A 15,786-nucleotide genomic window follows, 5' to 3' on the forward strand; every position below is an offset into this window, starting at 1 on the left:
GCTCTGGATTCAGGCATATTGGGTGTGCAAAAAAACCCAGAAGTGTATCCTCCTACAGAGCTTACTATCACATATTATTTTTGAAATAAAAAGTAAACTGTGACTTTAACTGCTAGGGACTACATATCATCACTATACAAGGAACTGTGATTGCTTTAAGTAGAGGAAATTCTGGTAGAATTTGCTTATAATATTTTTTCTCTACCGTTAGTTTGCTCAAGACCACGTTTCCCATTAAGCTAGTAAAAGAGATTGTGCTTTGATGTACTAAACATTATTGTAATGTGGAGAGCCTGGGTTGTCTTTGTAACTGTATGACTGTAACTAATACTTGCTTGATAACATACTTCCTGAAATATTCTAGCCTCCCAGGTAATAAGTGAAACGATCAGCTCCACTTCATTGGATGCGATGAACCTCACAAACTTTAATCAAAATTCATTGGAACTAAAGGAGACTTTTGATTGTACAAAGTACCTCACTAAGTCAATATCCCCTGCAGACTGAGTATGATTGCACATGACATATCTGATTGTCAGTCCCTAAGGTGAGATTTTACCTTTAAAGAATAGCAGTGAGATCAGATAGAACGTAAAGTAAAATATACTCAGTAAAAAATCCTGTAGTCTCAATAAACTATAGGAAAATCTCATCTTATAGGCTTTAGATTTTCAAACAGTGTGACATCTTCAAATGAAGAACCAACTGTCATGAGATTTAATAAAACATATCCAATAAAGGACATATACCAAGAAGATTGAAATGTATAAGACATCACTCTCATTATTAAGAAGAGAAAGAAAAACCTTTTAGTCAGCAGAGACCCTTTCTTATATTCACAGAATTGTACACAATGTTATAGTGGCAAATCAAAAAAAAAAAAAAATCTCAGCTAGAAATTTTTCTGGTTTATTATAATTTTATGATTGTTAATGTACTTTGTTCTTGCTTCAACTTTCTCCTATATTATCACTTATATGAGCTCATTTTCTCTCTCTTTAAAAGTAAAGACAGCTATCCAGGAAACCTGGTCTTCCAGCTGTTAAAGAGTAAAGAGATCTCCATCTACTGAGATGACTCAGTGTAACAATCTCCATTTAGTTTGTCCTTCCAAAGTCAAGAGTGTGATTATTCTATAATTCTCTCACCTGATTAATTCTTAACTATGAACATAATTGCACTCTCCAGAAGGTAAATCACTCTTATAAATCAGCTGCTGCTGACAGTTTCCTCTTCTGCACTCTAGCACACCACAGCAAAGTCAGTCTGAGATTGCACAAAAAGATGATTGTTAAAACACAGATTTTGCAGAAGGTCTACACATTAATGAATTACAGGTAACATGATACTGCAAGAAAATAAAAAAAAAAAAAAAAGAAAAAAAGGACAGAGTGAGGGCTTTATAAATCCTTCAGCTACTGCAGAAACCTTTTTTATTACCACAATGAACAAAGAAAGCAGTCCTTGCATATTATGCAAGTCATACGGCTGAAGAGACCACTTGACATTTATGAACTCTAATCTACTATCACATTGCCAAAGGTGGGCTTGGAACTGGGACTGACTTCAAACAACAAATCAAACAAAAATAAATCAAGTGAAAAAACTGCACATTACATATTTTTCATATTCCCCCCACCTCCCTCACCCCACTGCTCCTGACTTAGCAAAAAATTTTTTTTTCTGGTTCTAGCTACTGATCACTTTATGCCCTAACACATAAGTTTTAATAACACTATGTGACTGTAGTTCCCAATTGTATTGAAAGCACTCCAAGGGGCTTCTCTTCACAAGGAGGAAAAGTCAATCTTTAACACCTTTTTTTCCAATATTTCTCCTTTTTTTTCTCAAGCAGCTATAGAGTCCAAGCTTTGGCTTAAGACATCAGAAACTTTTTAAGCAAATTTTCTGAAACATCCTCCATTGTCCCATTGTGCACAGAGATACCATTCCCACTACCTAATCTTGAATGTTTTAAGACCTTGATACATTTGAATCCTAAGTAATGTTATTGCAAGTCACAAAGGGACAAACTATCTTGACATAATGATAGGTACTGAATTGGTTCAGGCCTTGAAATTATTTTTTTTCTGTGGGAGAATATGTCCTGACTTTCCTAAATAACCTTACATATTTGTTTCCAAAGTATCAGTGAATTCAACAGAGTAATTCAGATAAATGCAATATATTTCATCTTTGCCAAATAAATACTCTAATCTACTGATGACATGAATTATTATTTTAGAAAGGACAGAAAAATATGACAAATCTTTTGTATCTTAGTTTTTCATGTATTATTCACTTTATTGCATTTTTTCTGGTTTTGGTTTCTTGGGTTTTTTGGTTTTTTTTCTGTAGGAAACTAAATAATAGGTTTTAAATTCTCTTTGGGTACAGAAGAAATTACTATCATGAGTACTTTTAATTGTTTTTGATTTCTTTTCCTGGTTCTCTTGCATGTCTTTGGTTTCCCCAGTGAATTGAGAAATTACTATGAGATAACAAAATCTTTGAAAAATATAGTTCTGAATAACTGGGCCAGAATTGCTGCTGAAATAAATAACATTACAGCAAGTGTGAATTTATCATCTTAAATTTATTTTTTTGTGTGTAAGTCCACCATCTCAAACCTACAGTTTGAAAAGGAAATTTAAAACCAATGTGCTATGTTTTCAATTAAATCCAGGGATCTATGTATATATAACATAAATAGCCTGGAGAAAAACTTCTAATGAGGCTTGATACACAAGAAACAGATGAGGTATTTTTTAAGGATGAAATTCTACTTAAGACTTATTTAAAAATTTTAAGCTTTCCAGACTTTATTTTCTATCTTGTAAACATAGTTCTATTTGAACTCCTTTAATTGGCTAAGGGATGAAAGTTTAAGGAAAAAGAGTGAAAAATCATCTATTATTTGTATAGGATAAGCACCCACCAACTTTACCATGTTCTGGAGGATACCTTCTGGAGGTCCTTTCTGTACACTCTGCCATACTTGTCTCTGAGCTCTCTACACTGCTGAAAGCTAACTGGCATTGTCAATACAATACTAGAGCTAGTCCTTCGTTTTACTGTACGTACACATTTAGCTTATATATGGACTTACTTAACTAGACATTTAGTCATAACTTGGTCTTAAGATCACTTCCTGTTGTGCAAACAGGTTCTGTATAGCAGTATTGAAGGAATTGTTATTGTTTTATCTTCCAAGCCTTTTTATGATAATGCCCTTCAGTTTTTTTCTCGGTCCTATGTCAGTTCTGAAATCTCCCATTATAACAAAAAGCCAAAAGGAAACTTATGATGAGTCTTCTATGAAATTTCTAAATCAGATATTTAACACCCACTTGTCTTATGCTCAGAATACAGTTCTTCATATTTTATCTTTTTCTTTGTTTTCTCACAGAAAAGGAGAAGACATCTTGCAAAGCAGTTTTATTCACATGGTTTTACTTTACAGCTAAGGATTTGGCTTTACACCCAATTCAAATATTTTTTGTGTGTGGGAAGTTTCTATTAAACAACATACTTCTCAATAAGGTTCACAGAATCACAGAGTGGTTGGTGTTGGCAGGGAGCTCTGGAGATCATCTAGTTCAACCCTCCTGCTAAAACAGGTTCAACCAGAGCAGGTTGCACAGGGTCATGTCTAGACAGGAACTGTGTATCTCCAGACAAGGAGAGTCTAAAACCTATCTGGGCAGCCTGTTCTAGTGCTCTGTCACCCGTGAAGTAAAGTAGTTTTTCCTCATATTTGGATGGAACCTCCTGTGTTCCAGTCTGTGCCTGTTGTTCCTTATCCTGTCACTTAACATCACTGAAAAATGTCTGGCCCCAATCTCTTGACATCCGCCCTCAAGATAATTTTATGCATTGATAAGATCCCATCTCAGTCATCTCTTCTCCAGGCTAAACAGGTCCTGCTCTCCCAACCTTTCCTCACAAGAGAGATGTTTCAGTCCCCTAATGATCTTCATAGCCCTCTTGGTAACCCTTTCCAGTAGTTCTTTGTCTTTCTTGGACTGGGGAGCCCAGAACTTAACACAGTAGTCTAGATATGGCCTCACCAGGACAGAGTAGAGGCTTCTACTCTACTTTCTAGAGCCCCCAATGACACTGACTTACTGGCTAGAGAAACTGCAATTCTTTTGTGCTGCACTTCAGATGTTCTCCTGCTGACCTCTGATCCCTCTGCAGTCACCTCTTGCTAGCCCTTTGCATCAAACTGATAGTAGTGGGATGGACTGAGAGTACCCTCCCCCGGTTTCTTTCATTTAAAGTCAGCATCACCAGTTTGGCAAGCTTATAACCAGAGATGTCCTTCTTTTTGTCTGACAGATGGATCCCACCAGTCCCCAGTAGACCAGGTTTCTCAAAACCAAGTCCCATGATCTAAGTAGCTAAACCCCTGGCTGTGGCACTGGTCCTGTAACCATTTGTTAATTCTTCAGGTTCAACTGGTCCTTTCAAAACCCTTTCCTTTGATTAGGAGGATTGATGAAAAAACTGCATGTACTCCAGAGTCCTTTACTGCCACTCTCAGGGTTCTATAGCCATTCTTGATGCTGCTTAGACTGCTCCTGTCTGTATCACTGGCATCCTCATGAATCAGCAGCAGTGACTGTCGGTGAACTTTATGAGTCCTGATAGTCACTCAGTGACATTCCTGATATGAACCTACAGTAAACATCACAATTCTCTAGAGAGCAGAACACTCTTTTATTCTAAAGAGTGGTTAGATTCTTCTTTTTACAAACTTTCCCTGTTTCCACTAAAAAGGGCATAACTGCAATGTAGAAAGGAGGTTGTGGTAGAAAGTTAGATACTAAGTCTAGTTTTAACACAACTGCTATCTTTTGATGTCAAGTGGAAACTACTGAAGTTAATACATTCTTGAAAATTGCTAGACTCTCTCTACTCATATGGGACTCTTCCATCTGCTTTCATCAAAGAATTAAGTTTTTTTTTAGTTCTTAAAGCCACGTTTTAGCAGTCAGTAACACAGCTAGGAAAAGGTTATAATTTGTGGGATTTGCCTCATATACATACATATTAGATTCACGTAGATGTGCTGTAACTGTCTATAAGCCACTACTTTCATCTAACTATCTGTGTACACATAAAAAGCAAAATATGCATAGATGTAATGTAACCAAATTCCCATTTGAAATTATTTAGATCTAGGATTAATACGGATAGATGCACTCCTGAGAAGCTCAAGATTGCACACACATTATTTTTGCAAAAGAAGGTATTCAGCTCAAGATTTTCATGCAGGCCTGTCTTTAATTAGAAGGCAAGGTAAGCAAATCCTGCTTATGCTATTGCACACTATAGTGGTTTGAATCACATTTTATAAACCATACCTGATTTATTTTAAGGTTGTAAGGTACCATATGTGCTGCATTCACTTGACAGATGGATATTGATATTTGTTCTCATCTGCATGAACACTAGCTGAAGCATATGCGAAACTGTTAATGATATTAAAGCTGTGCCAATTAAGATCATCTTCAAGCCTCTGATGAAAACTGATAGTATGTTTCACAAATTCTACTTCTGCATTTTTTTACTGTGATTTTGATATACCATTTGTTGATACTGCATAGTTAAAATAAAATTTAATATTGTAGACATATTACAAAAGTATATTTAAACACTTTATTCCTCAAAATAAGTTAATTCTGAAGAATAGTCAAGACACTAATACACAAAGGGAATATAAAGGAAAGTTATAATGTAGTCATGTATAAAAAGCTAGAAACAAATGGGAGTTTTATCTCTTTCCTGGTGTTAAGGAAGTTATATTCAGAACTTCAAATGAAAGAGTTCCTTTCAGGGTAAATATGAGAACCAACCTCAGACACAGAGGTTTCTTCCCCACAGGGGAAGGTTTGCAACAAAGGGGAACTTCAAAAATAGAAGGTCAAATTCTGTCCCAGACTGTCTAAAGTATTTTTCTATTAAGGGAGACTAGTTTAACGCAGTATTATACTGTGTTTAAATCTCAATAACTGAGGAAGTATGTTATACTGGATAATGTAGTAGGGGATTCACATCCTTTTTCTAACTTAGTAACCAGGCAATGTAGGACATTGATGGGTAATTTTGGAAAAATTGCAGGTATCACTCTGGACAAATCAGATGCTTCCTTCTATTGTCTTCTTTTCATTAGAAGTTATTTGTCTCCAGCAATGTAGGTGGCATACCCACACATTAGTAAAAAAGTCTAGTATCTTTATTAATTAATAGTTTAGGTTAAAGTCCTTTGGCTTAGTATAGTGTAACTGAAATACGGGCATCCTTTCCCTTACAATGACTGTTGGAGAAATGTTCTTATATAGACAAGAACAAAGTAGTCAGCGATAAGCAGTTATGTTTTTCATATGTTACAGAAAGAGTCATCAGACCTCAACTTTCAATGCTGTCAAACAAGATATTCTGTATCCCAATTTAAAATGAGGATAATGAATTTATTTTTTTTAAGAACTCTGAGAATTACTGGTGTAGTACAAGATATTACTATTTCATTTAGCCAGACCTTTTCAGCAGTTAATGGTAGTTACTAAGCCAGTCACTGAGAAATTGATGACATCCTTATTGTCAGATTTCCACAAGAACTATTTATTTACATATTATATTAATACGTCATATCTGGCACCACACGTGAGGCACCATTTGTGGTTTAGTAATGTAATATAATAAATCATGACCCAGCAGCTCAGATGGCAAGCAACCAAATCTCTTATATAAAGGAAAATACCCCCTTACATACCCTTCAGGGAGCATGTGATTCGCCTAGACCCAATCACAGTAGAACACATATTGCCCATGGGTCAGTGTACTTCTGGAGACTACAAGACCCAGAATGCTTCACCCTGCATCCCTCGGGTACGCCTCTTACACTGAACTTTTATCATCTCTACAAACCATAAATCTTTTTGATTCAATTTGTGGTTAAAAACTGAGGAAGAAAAAGTAGCGAGTTACACAGTTGTCAGTTTAATGAATTTCTACTAGTAGAGGTTTACATCTTTGTAAGTGTTCATAAATATCTTTTTAATTCAACGCCTAAAGGTTCCTCTATTTGTTTTCAGAAGGTATCCACATATTCTGTGCTAGCCTTCTGTGGTTTGCCACTGCTGTAACCTCCTGGTGAGTGTCTCTCACTACTGTGCTTTGTACTACACAGGATATGAGAGACATTTTAATCATGTGCAAAATAATTCACATATAGAACAGAAACCAGGTGGGAAAATGCTAGTTTGAGGGAGATAAATTCTGAAGTAGAATTCTGCATAGCTACATTTCAGTTTCATTGCCTGCTTAACTGCTGACTCTTCACTGCAGTATTTTTTAGCAAAATAATTGGACACAACATAAAATTGTCCTTCTACCAACAAGATATTAGATATAGATTACACTAATGACAACACAAGTGAGATGGTTCAGCATAAGTGAAACTCAGAGACAGATAAAGACGTGTAATCATACACTTTGGCTATTGCATATATGAAATACTTTAAAATAACTATACTTAGCATTCAAGTATTATCTGAGTTTATTTAATACAAACAGGAATGTAGAAAAAATCAATTTGGTCCTTGATTTCTCTGTATACATAAAGTGCAACAACTGTAAATCTGAATATTTTTTTTAATACCATGATGTTTCCAAAGCTAAATCCCTTGATTATTAATATTGATTTCCAGTAGTCACTTTTTTAATTTAAATTTAAATATTTTCAACTTTACCCTCATTATATCTATCCTCAGCATTGACAAAAACTATTTCCCTAAAGATGATGAATCAATAACAATTGATACTGCAATACTTTGCAGTATTATGCTAGCACAAATGTTTAATACATGGATTACGTCTTTTGAATTGCATCTTGCTATAATAAAAATGTTTTTCGAATGGATGAAGACCAGTTTGGACTGTGCTAGTACTTTGGCGTGGGAACTTGTATCTATTTATCAAATGAGAAGTAATGATAAAGCAAAACCTCTGCCAATGAATGTTAATTTAAACAGATATACCTGCCGATATATAGATATAGAAACAAGAAAATCTAATTAGCCAACATAGGCTGAAATGCAATTCTCTGTTCCATTCTTATATGCGTTCTTTTTAAACTAGAAATTAGTTTTACTAGAAATTCTAACAACTGTAAATGTTTCACTTGAAAGATTCACTAGCAAATGAAATGGTAAAGTCAAATCCATTTTGACATATATCTTTGATACATCTCCAAGGCTTTAAAATTTTACTCAGTGTTTGGTATCAGCTTTTGGGATTTTTTTTTCTTATCCTAAAGACCTCCAAAAAGCTACAAACAGATTTGCTCTTGTGGAAATTTTCTTAACCTTTTGGAAAAATTCCATTTTTTTTGCAAAGACAAAAAAAATAGTATGATTTTAAAGAATAAGTCATAGAATAATAAACATATCAAGATGTGAGTAATTTTCCACAATACTGCCTTCTCTGTATAAAAAATATGAATCTTTAAAAACCTATTCACCTCCTAGAAGATGAATCTCAATAACCCAGTAGTGTCAATTCAGTTCTGGGCTCCACAATACAAAAGAGACATGGAGCTCCTGGAGCAGATCAGCAGAGAGTAACTAAGTTGATCAAGGGTCTGGGGAATCTCTCATATGAGGAAAGGCTGAGGGAGCTGGGCCTGTTCAGCATCAAGAAGAGAGGACTGAGAGAGGACCTCATCAATGTGTATAAGTATCTAAAGGGTGTGTGCCAAGAGGAAGGAACCAGGCTCTTCTCGGTAGTGCCAACCAATAGGACAAGAGTCAATGGGCAGAAAGTGATGCACAGGAAGTTCCTCTGGAACACAAGGAAGAACTTCTTTAATGTGGAGTGACCACACACCAGAACAGAGAGCCCAGAGTGACTGTGGAGTCTCCCTCACTGGAAATATTCACGAACCATCTGGATGCATTCTAGTGCCATGTGCTCCAGGATGACCCTGCTTGAGCACAGAGGCTGGACCTTATGACCCACTGTGGTTGCTTTCAACCAGACTGATTTTGTGATTCTGTGATTCTCACTTGTGGAAAGCCAAAAGTGTAACTTAACAATTTTCTTATTTTCCATTTTTTGATAACACTTGGAAAGATTAAATTTCTTATTTATGTGTTGGGGCTTTCATTTATTTGTTTTGTCGGGGTGTTTTTAGAGGAGTTTTTAGCTTTGTTTGTTAGTTTTGTTTTTTTTTTTCTCTTCTTAATGAAACCAGAGATACCAGCACATTCATTTCAGGATTCTAATCCTCCTTCTCTCACAAAGTTTGCTGCATTTCCCAAGTCTTGCGTAATGCAACAAATGCTGCTGCTTTGTGAGAACTCCTGTTGAAAAATGGCAGTTTTCCTCAACATCTGGGATGTGTTTGTTGTAGCAATCGTAATGTGAGTGCAATGCTGGTTTTTAAAGTGGTTAATGTATTTTTATTATAGTATGAAGGAGAAAAAAATCCAGACAGGCTCACCATAGACTTGAAGTTTCTCTTGTTTTCAATATGCTAACAGACAGGACTGTCACCATATATAGCTTTGTGACTTTGTTTTTCACTTATGACTCACTTCATAAAAGGATAAAAATGGCCGGCAAAAACATCTGTGAACAATCTATGCCAAAGTACTGTGGATCAAACTTTTCCAAACATTGTTGTTACTGCTATAAGAAGGCGGCCAAATAGGAGTGGAAAACTCAAGCAAGTAAAACCCACTAAAGAAAAAAAATATAGAGAAGAAAACAAAACATAGGTGGGAAGACTGATGTTCTTTTTAAACTCCCTGGACACTTTTTAAATTCCATATTTAACCTGATGCTACTGATGTATTAGAATTTTAGGTACCATTGAGGGTAAGCACAGGATTCTGCAGGAACAGTGTCAAGGCTCGTACATATAATATCTTCATTAGCTCATCTGCCCTGATAAAAAATAAGGTTTACATAATGACATGCATAACAAATTCTCTACTGCTCTGTTCTGACTCTGACAGGACAGAGTTAATCTTCTTCATAGCAGGTCATATATTACCATGTTTTGGATTTATGGTTAAAACAGTGTTGACAGCACTGCAATGTTTGGGGTTTTGCCAAACAGCACCCACACAACTTCAAAACTTTCTGGTTTTGTTTTACCATTCTGCTTTCCCCTCCATGCACCCCCAACCTACTTGGCCAAGAACCTGTGAGGGATTAGAGATGAAATAACTGGCTCAGATTTTCCAATGGAGTTTCCATATCATATACACTCAGCAATAAAAAAAATGGGTGCAGGGGAAGAAGAGGGAGGACAGGGGCCAGTGTTGGGCAGGAGTGTGTGTCTTCCAAGATGGCCATTGCTCAAAGGCTGGTTGGGCATTAGTCTGCTTGTGGGAGGTAGTTGCCTCTGGATCACTTTTTTTTTTTGTCTTTTGTTCCCTTATTAAACTATCTTTAATCTTGACCCATTACTTTTCTCACTTTTGAACTTCCTGTTCTCCTCCTCATTTCACTGAGGGCAGGAGAATGCAAAGCAACTGTGAGAGTGTTTAGTTGCTGGCTGACTACTACAACACTGAGTAATTTCAACCAAATATGATACACCCTATATCACAAGAGGTTCCTACAGTTTCTGTACAAAGACCTTGCTAATACCTCTATTGACAGAGGGACTGCAGAACGAACTCTTTTCTTTTGAGCGGTCAAAAAATCTGCATAGTACCACAGGTGCATGACCCAGACTATGGGAAACCAAACTTCCTTTATCTCTTTTCTGACACCACAAGCTGTGTGTTTGTAGTAATTTCTTCACCTATACAATTTATCATCCAGAACAGCTGTAGGGCTGCAGATGGGTTGACAGGAGCTTCAGAGGAATTGTTTTAGGTTCATCAGGTTCCATAGTATGAGATCCATTACTCTGCATGTTAAACTTGGGATGCTTAGAAACAATGTGATTGCTATTTGATATCAGAGCTTTGTCTGAGGGCAGAGACACTCACAGATACTCATTTCTGCGCTGTGTCCAAACTACAAAGACAGATTTATGTGATAAGTTGAAAACAACTTTCAAGTTCCTCTGTAGTAATGCAGTATTACTTGCATTTGCAAATGCAGCCTGAGTAGACCTAGATACACCTAGATTTATCTGTTCTCAGCTGTGTCATACTATGCTTTCGTATTGAAATGTACTTTCATTTGAAATGGATGTGTTGGGCTTACTCATATATGATGATATATTTTATTAAGTCCTCTAAAGAGATCAGAAGAGAAGAGTGAAAAAGCACTGATCAAGAAATATAGTCTGTGAAAAGTAATAATGACAAAAGAACAACATAGAAATCAACAAAATGTTACAGACTAGGGGTCCATCTCTTCACCTTGTAGCATAGAAGTTGGAGGCACACAGACAGTGAAAAGTCAAAATCCTTTCTTTGCTATCATTCCTCAGTTGACAGATGACCTGTGTTTAATTGTCAGTGTATGCATCCATATTGAAGGTAACAAATACGAAATATATTTTTTGACAACAAAGAAAAAACAACAAACAACCAAAAATCCCATAAAAATGCTTTGAAGGAAACTATTTCACAAGGAATTTTTTACTGTTATGCATAATGCCAGACATCTTATTATGATTTGCTAAATAGATATGCGTATATGACTGGATAATTCTTGAAAATTATATAACATGTACTAGAGGAAAGGGTAAATAAACCAGAGTACATTATGAATAATATGTTGTAAGTGTCTAAAGAGACTGAGTTCAGAGCTCAGTCAGCTAGGAAAGCTTTGGTTTTGGGGTAGAATTGTTAGCCAGTAAAAGAAGGAGCAATATAACAAGAATTTCCTCATATCTCATTGCTCTAAGGTTTACATTAGCTACAAGTGTCAGATTTTATAGGAAAAAAGATATATTCCTGTCACTGCATCATATTTTGCTGGGATACAGGGGTTGTTAACAATGTGAAAGTATTTTATATCTTCAGAATAAAATCAGTGAAATGAAAAGAACACATGGTATAAGTCAATAGAGGCAATAGAGCTGCTGATTTGCCTCAATATGTCTTTGCTGAATGGAACAGGATGCATGCTGCTTTGAGTATTTCATTCAATTTACTGAAATCATTAAAGTCTTGTACAACAATATGCAAGAATTTAATAAACTCATTCTATAACCTGTTCTTTAACTTGTAAATGCATACAGGGTGCAAAAGATCTGAAAAGACAGCAGATATGAGAGCTGCCTAGGGCACATCTAAGAGGTTCAGTCATTTCTTATGTATCTCATAGAATGCTACTCGTTTTGAAAAAAAATAGAAATAAACCCAATATCAACCTTTCTGTAGCATCCCTAAATAGACCAAAACTGAAATAAGTGCAGAACATGTGACCATTTTATAAAATAAAATTTTCATTAGTAGAAGCAACTTTTAAAAAAAAATTACTAATGTCAAGGTCCAGTATAGGACTTGGGACATTGAAAATTACAATCTAGAAATTCCTACTCAGCTCCCACTGAACCTTTAATGATGCTTAGACTACATCCTTGTCCCACTATTTGACTGTCCAGTATCTTTGGGACTTGCACTTCTGCACCTGCTCAATTGCCCTGGTTTAGGTAATTAAGTACCTAAGTATCAGGTTTGGCTTTCTCAGTAAGTGAAAGCTGAGGATCTACTAATTTCTTTTCTTAACTTAGTGTTCAAGAGAAGGTGATGCTGTTGTTGCGTTCTCTCCATATTTCATTTTGTTCCAACACAAATCAAAGAGAATTTTAAAACACAGAAAATGTAAAAACTAAGTTGATAAAATATGCCAAATACATAACATCTTGACATTTTAAAAAATACATATATGGATCCTTCTATTCAGAAGTGAATTTTGGCCTATAGACAGAAACTGAGATCTGAACACTTATGTTATTTGAGAAGAAATATAGAGAAGAAATATACTCTAAATGTCTTTTGTGTTCACAGATTTTGAAAATTATTCTGCTATAAGTGTATTTTGCTATAAGAATGTGTTAAATCACAGTACCATTCTAATGCTTTTCTAATTTCATGAGACCTTCCTATAGTTAGAAATAATGCAGATTATTTCACTACAGAAATTGTCTTCCTTAGATGAATTGTACTTTCTAATAATCTCTAGTAATAAGTAAATTCATCTTTCATTTTTTAATCTCAGCAAGAATAAGTAGTTTCAAGACAAACATTAAGTAACTGATGAATCCCAGTGTTACTCATTAATCCATGACATATGTAACCATTAAAATATCAAATGCTAGAGAATTCTTCTTTTATTACCTGTTATCCTCAAAAAGTATATATATTTTTTTTCATTACATGAATTGAGTGTAGATTCTTGTACAAATAATTATTCAAAGACTTGCACCTGCAAGTACCTTCTTTTAATGAGGGCAAATAAATTGATATCCAGTCTTCCAGTATCCCAGCACTGTCAGAAGAAAGCAGAACTATCATCTTCCTCAAAAGCCCAAATTAAATTAGACAACCAGCATGCTTTGTGTGGCTACAGGATTTGGCAAAAGGAGATCCTTAGAGAGAGAAAACATAAACATTCCTATATTATCGTATGTGTATAGAATTGGCAAACAAATGAAGTCTGACAAAGTTTAGAAATAATGAAATTGGAATAAAAGGGTTAAACATTCTCATGTAACTGGGTGCAGAGCCAGGGCAATGTTGTGATACAATAGAATTATAAATTAGGTGTTTGTTCTAAGCTTATTTTAGCACAGAAAAGGGTACTGAATGCTATGTACTAAACAGCTAATGCTGTGTAAGATGATTGGTAAGCATGTCAAGAAAAATATATAACTAGCAACTAACGCAGCCCGGTTAGGGACACAGGGAAGTTCACTCAGGGTCCAACACAGGTTGTTGGGTGGAAAGGAGTGAACCAGTTTATTAAAATGGCTCTCCCTTTTATAGGGGAGCTGGGAGAACTTTCCAGAGTACAGTAAACAAAGAGAGGAGCTTTGGAAAGGAGGAACAACGACTGGGTACAGAGCAGAGCGTAAAGGGGAGGGATAACAATAGAATATGCATGAGAAGGGAGTGGAACTCTTGTAGGAACGAACTATTACAACATAGGGATAGGGACAAACCATTATTAAAAAACATTAAACAGCCATAAACTTGTAATTTCTCTCCATTCAACAGTCTCAGTTAAGAAAGTCCATTATTTCAAATCCATTCCTCTTCTTCCACGACTTCTTTCAATGCCACAGCCCAGCGCTAGTAGTCTTTTCCCTCTGGTTCTTCGGAGTCCTCATCCACAAGTAAGTTACATTTTCAGTGTATGTCAGATGTCCTTGATAAAGGCACATGAATTTTCAAGTGAAGGGCTTACTTCCCACACATACAGAGAAGGAGAGCGAGAGAGAGAGAGAAAGAGAGAGAGAGATTGAGAGAGAAAGAGAGAAAAGGGCAAACCAAAATCTCCTCTTCATTCAGGGCAGGATGTTGTCTCCAAAGGGTAGTTCCAAGAATGTAGACATGCATAAGAAAGAACCATAAATTAGCAGGCGGAAAGAATGGCATATAAAAGGGCTATTAAATGATTTTGTGATAGCTAACTTCTCAATAGAGTTGAGTGAAAGCAAAATCCCTGTGAAAGCATTCATGCACAGAGAATATGTATATTTGAGAGAGTTTTAGGTTGGGGGTCGCAGGTGAAAGGGACATTAATTAGAGATTGTTGCTGGGCAAAACATATGAGGTAAATTCCCCTCTGATGTGGTGTTTCAATGTACAGTCAAAAAGTTCACTCACCTCAAAGACATTGCTACAGTCCCTTCATTACTGTATAAACATGTATTAGTCATGCCACTGAAACTGTTATATTTCCTGCAGGTTTTAACAGAAGGATAAGAAATCATTACAGAAGCAAGGAGAAAGAGAAGGTGAAAAAAGATGGAAACACATTAAGACACCAGAATGTAGTTTCCTCTCTCCTGAGTCTCTTATACATATATCTAAAGTAAATGTAGTCTCTCAGCAAAGCCAGTGATCCTATCTCTTGTTTTCAGCAGCCCATTGCAGTCCCAGAGGCACACAAAAAGTTAGTGCTCATTGTTGTTATCTTTTCTTACCTAAAGAAAACACAGCATTGATGAGTAAGAAGAAAAACGCTGTGCCTGTCTGATAAGACAGCATCCTTTCCAGCATTCTGTGTTTGTAAAGTGTAAATGAACACACTGGAGAAAGAAAAATTGAAAGTCTCAGTTTTGGGGTGAATTCTTTGAAATTCTGAATATAGAGAATTTGTGGTAGGATCAGTAAAAGCCTAAAGCTGCAAGCTTTTGGAAAATCATATCTAGGATATCCAAAAGAGAAAGCAACCTAAATCAGCAGTACATACTGGAGATTCTTAGTATCTTCATTCAATATTCGCAAGGCAAAAGTAAAGACAGAGACACACTGGGCCAGCGGAAGGTTCAAAAGTAGAATTTGTGTTTACTGACAAGAGCTCTATGGTCTACTCCTTCAAACAGAATCTCTACCTTTAGGCACAAGGGATTAAAAAGTAGTAGAAAGAATGATTTACAAATGTAGCTGCATTCGTTGATATGATGTGACTCAGGGTGAGCTACATTACTCTTTTTTTTATTTTCTACTCATGTAAGTTTTCATGGAGTTCAAAAGAAAATGCAACCTAAAGTTTTTTTAAAAGCATGTGAAAAAAAAAAAGAGAGTAGTCTTGTTGAAGGAAAAAATTACGTCTTTCTTTTTCTGCTATTCACTTTGG

This window comes from Pipra filicauda, unplaced genomic scaffold, assembly GCF_003945595.2.
Source record: "Pipra filicauda isolate LSUMZ 115617 unplaced genomic scaffold, ASM394559v2 scaffold11_size5308982_pilon, whole genome shotgun sequence".
NCBI lineage: Eukaryota > Metazoa > Chordata > Aves > Passeriformes > Pipridae > Pipra > Pipra filicauda.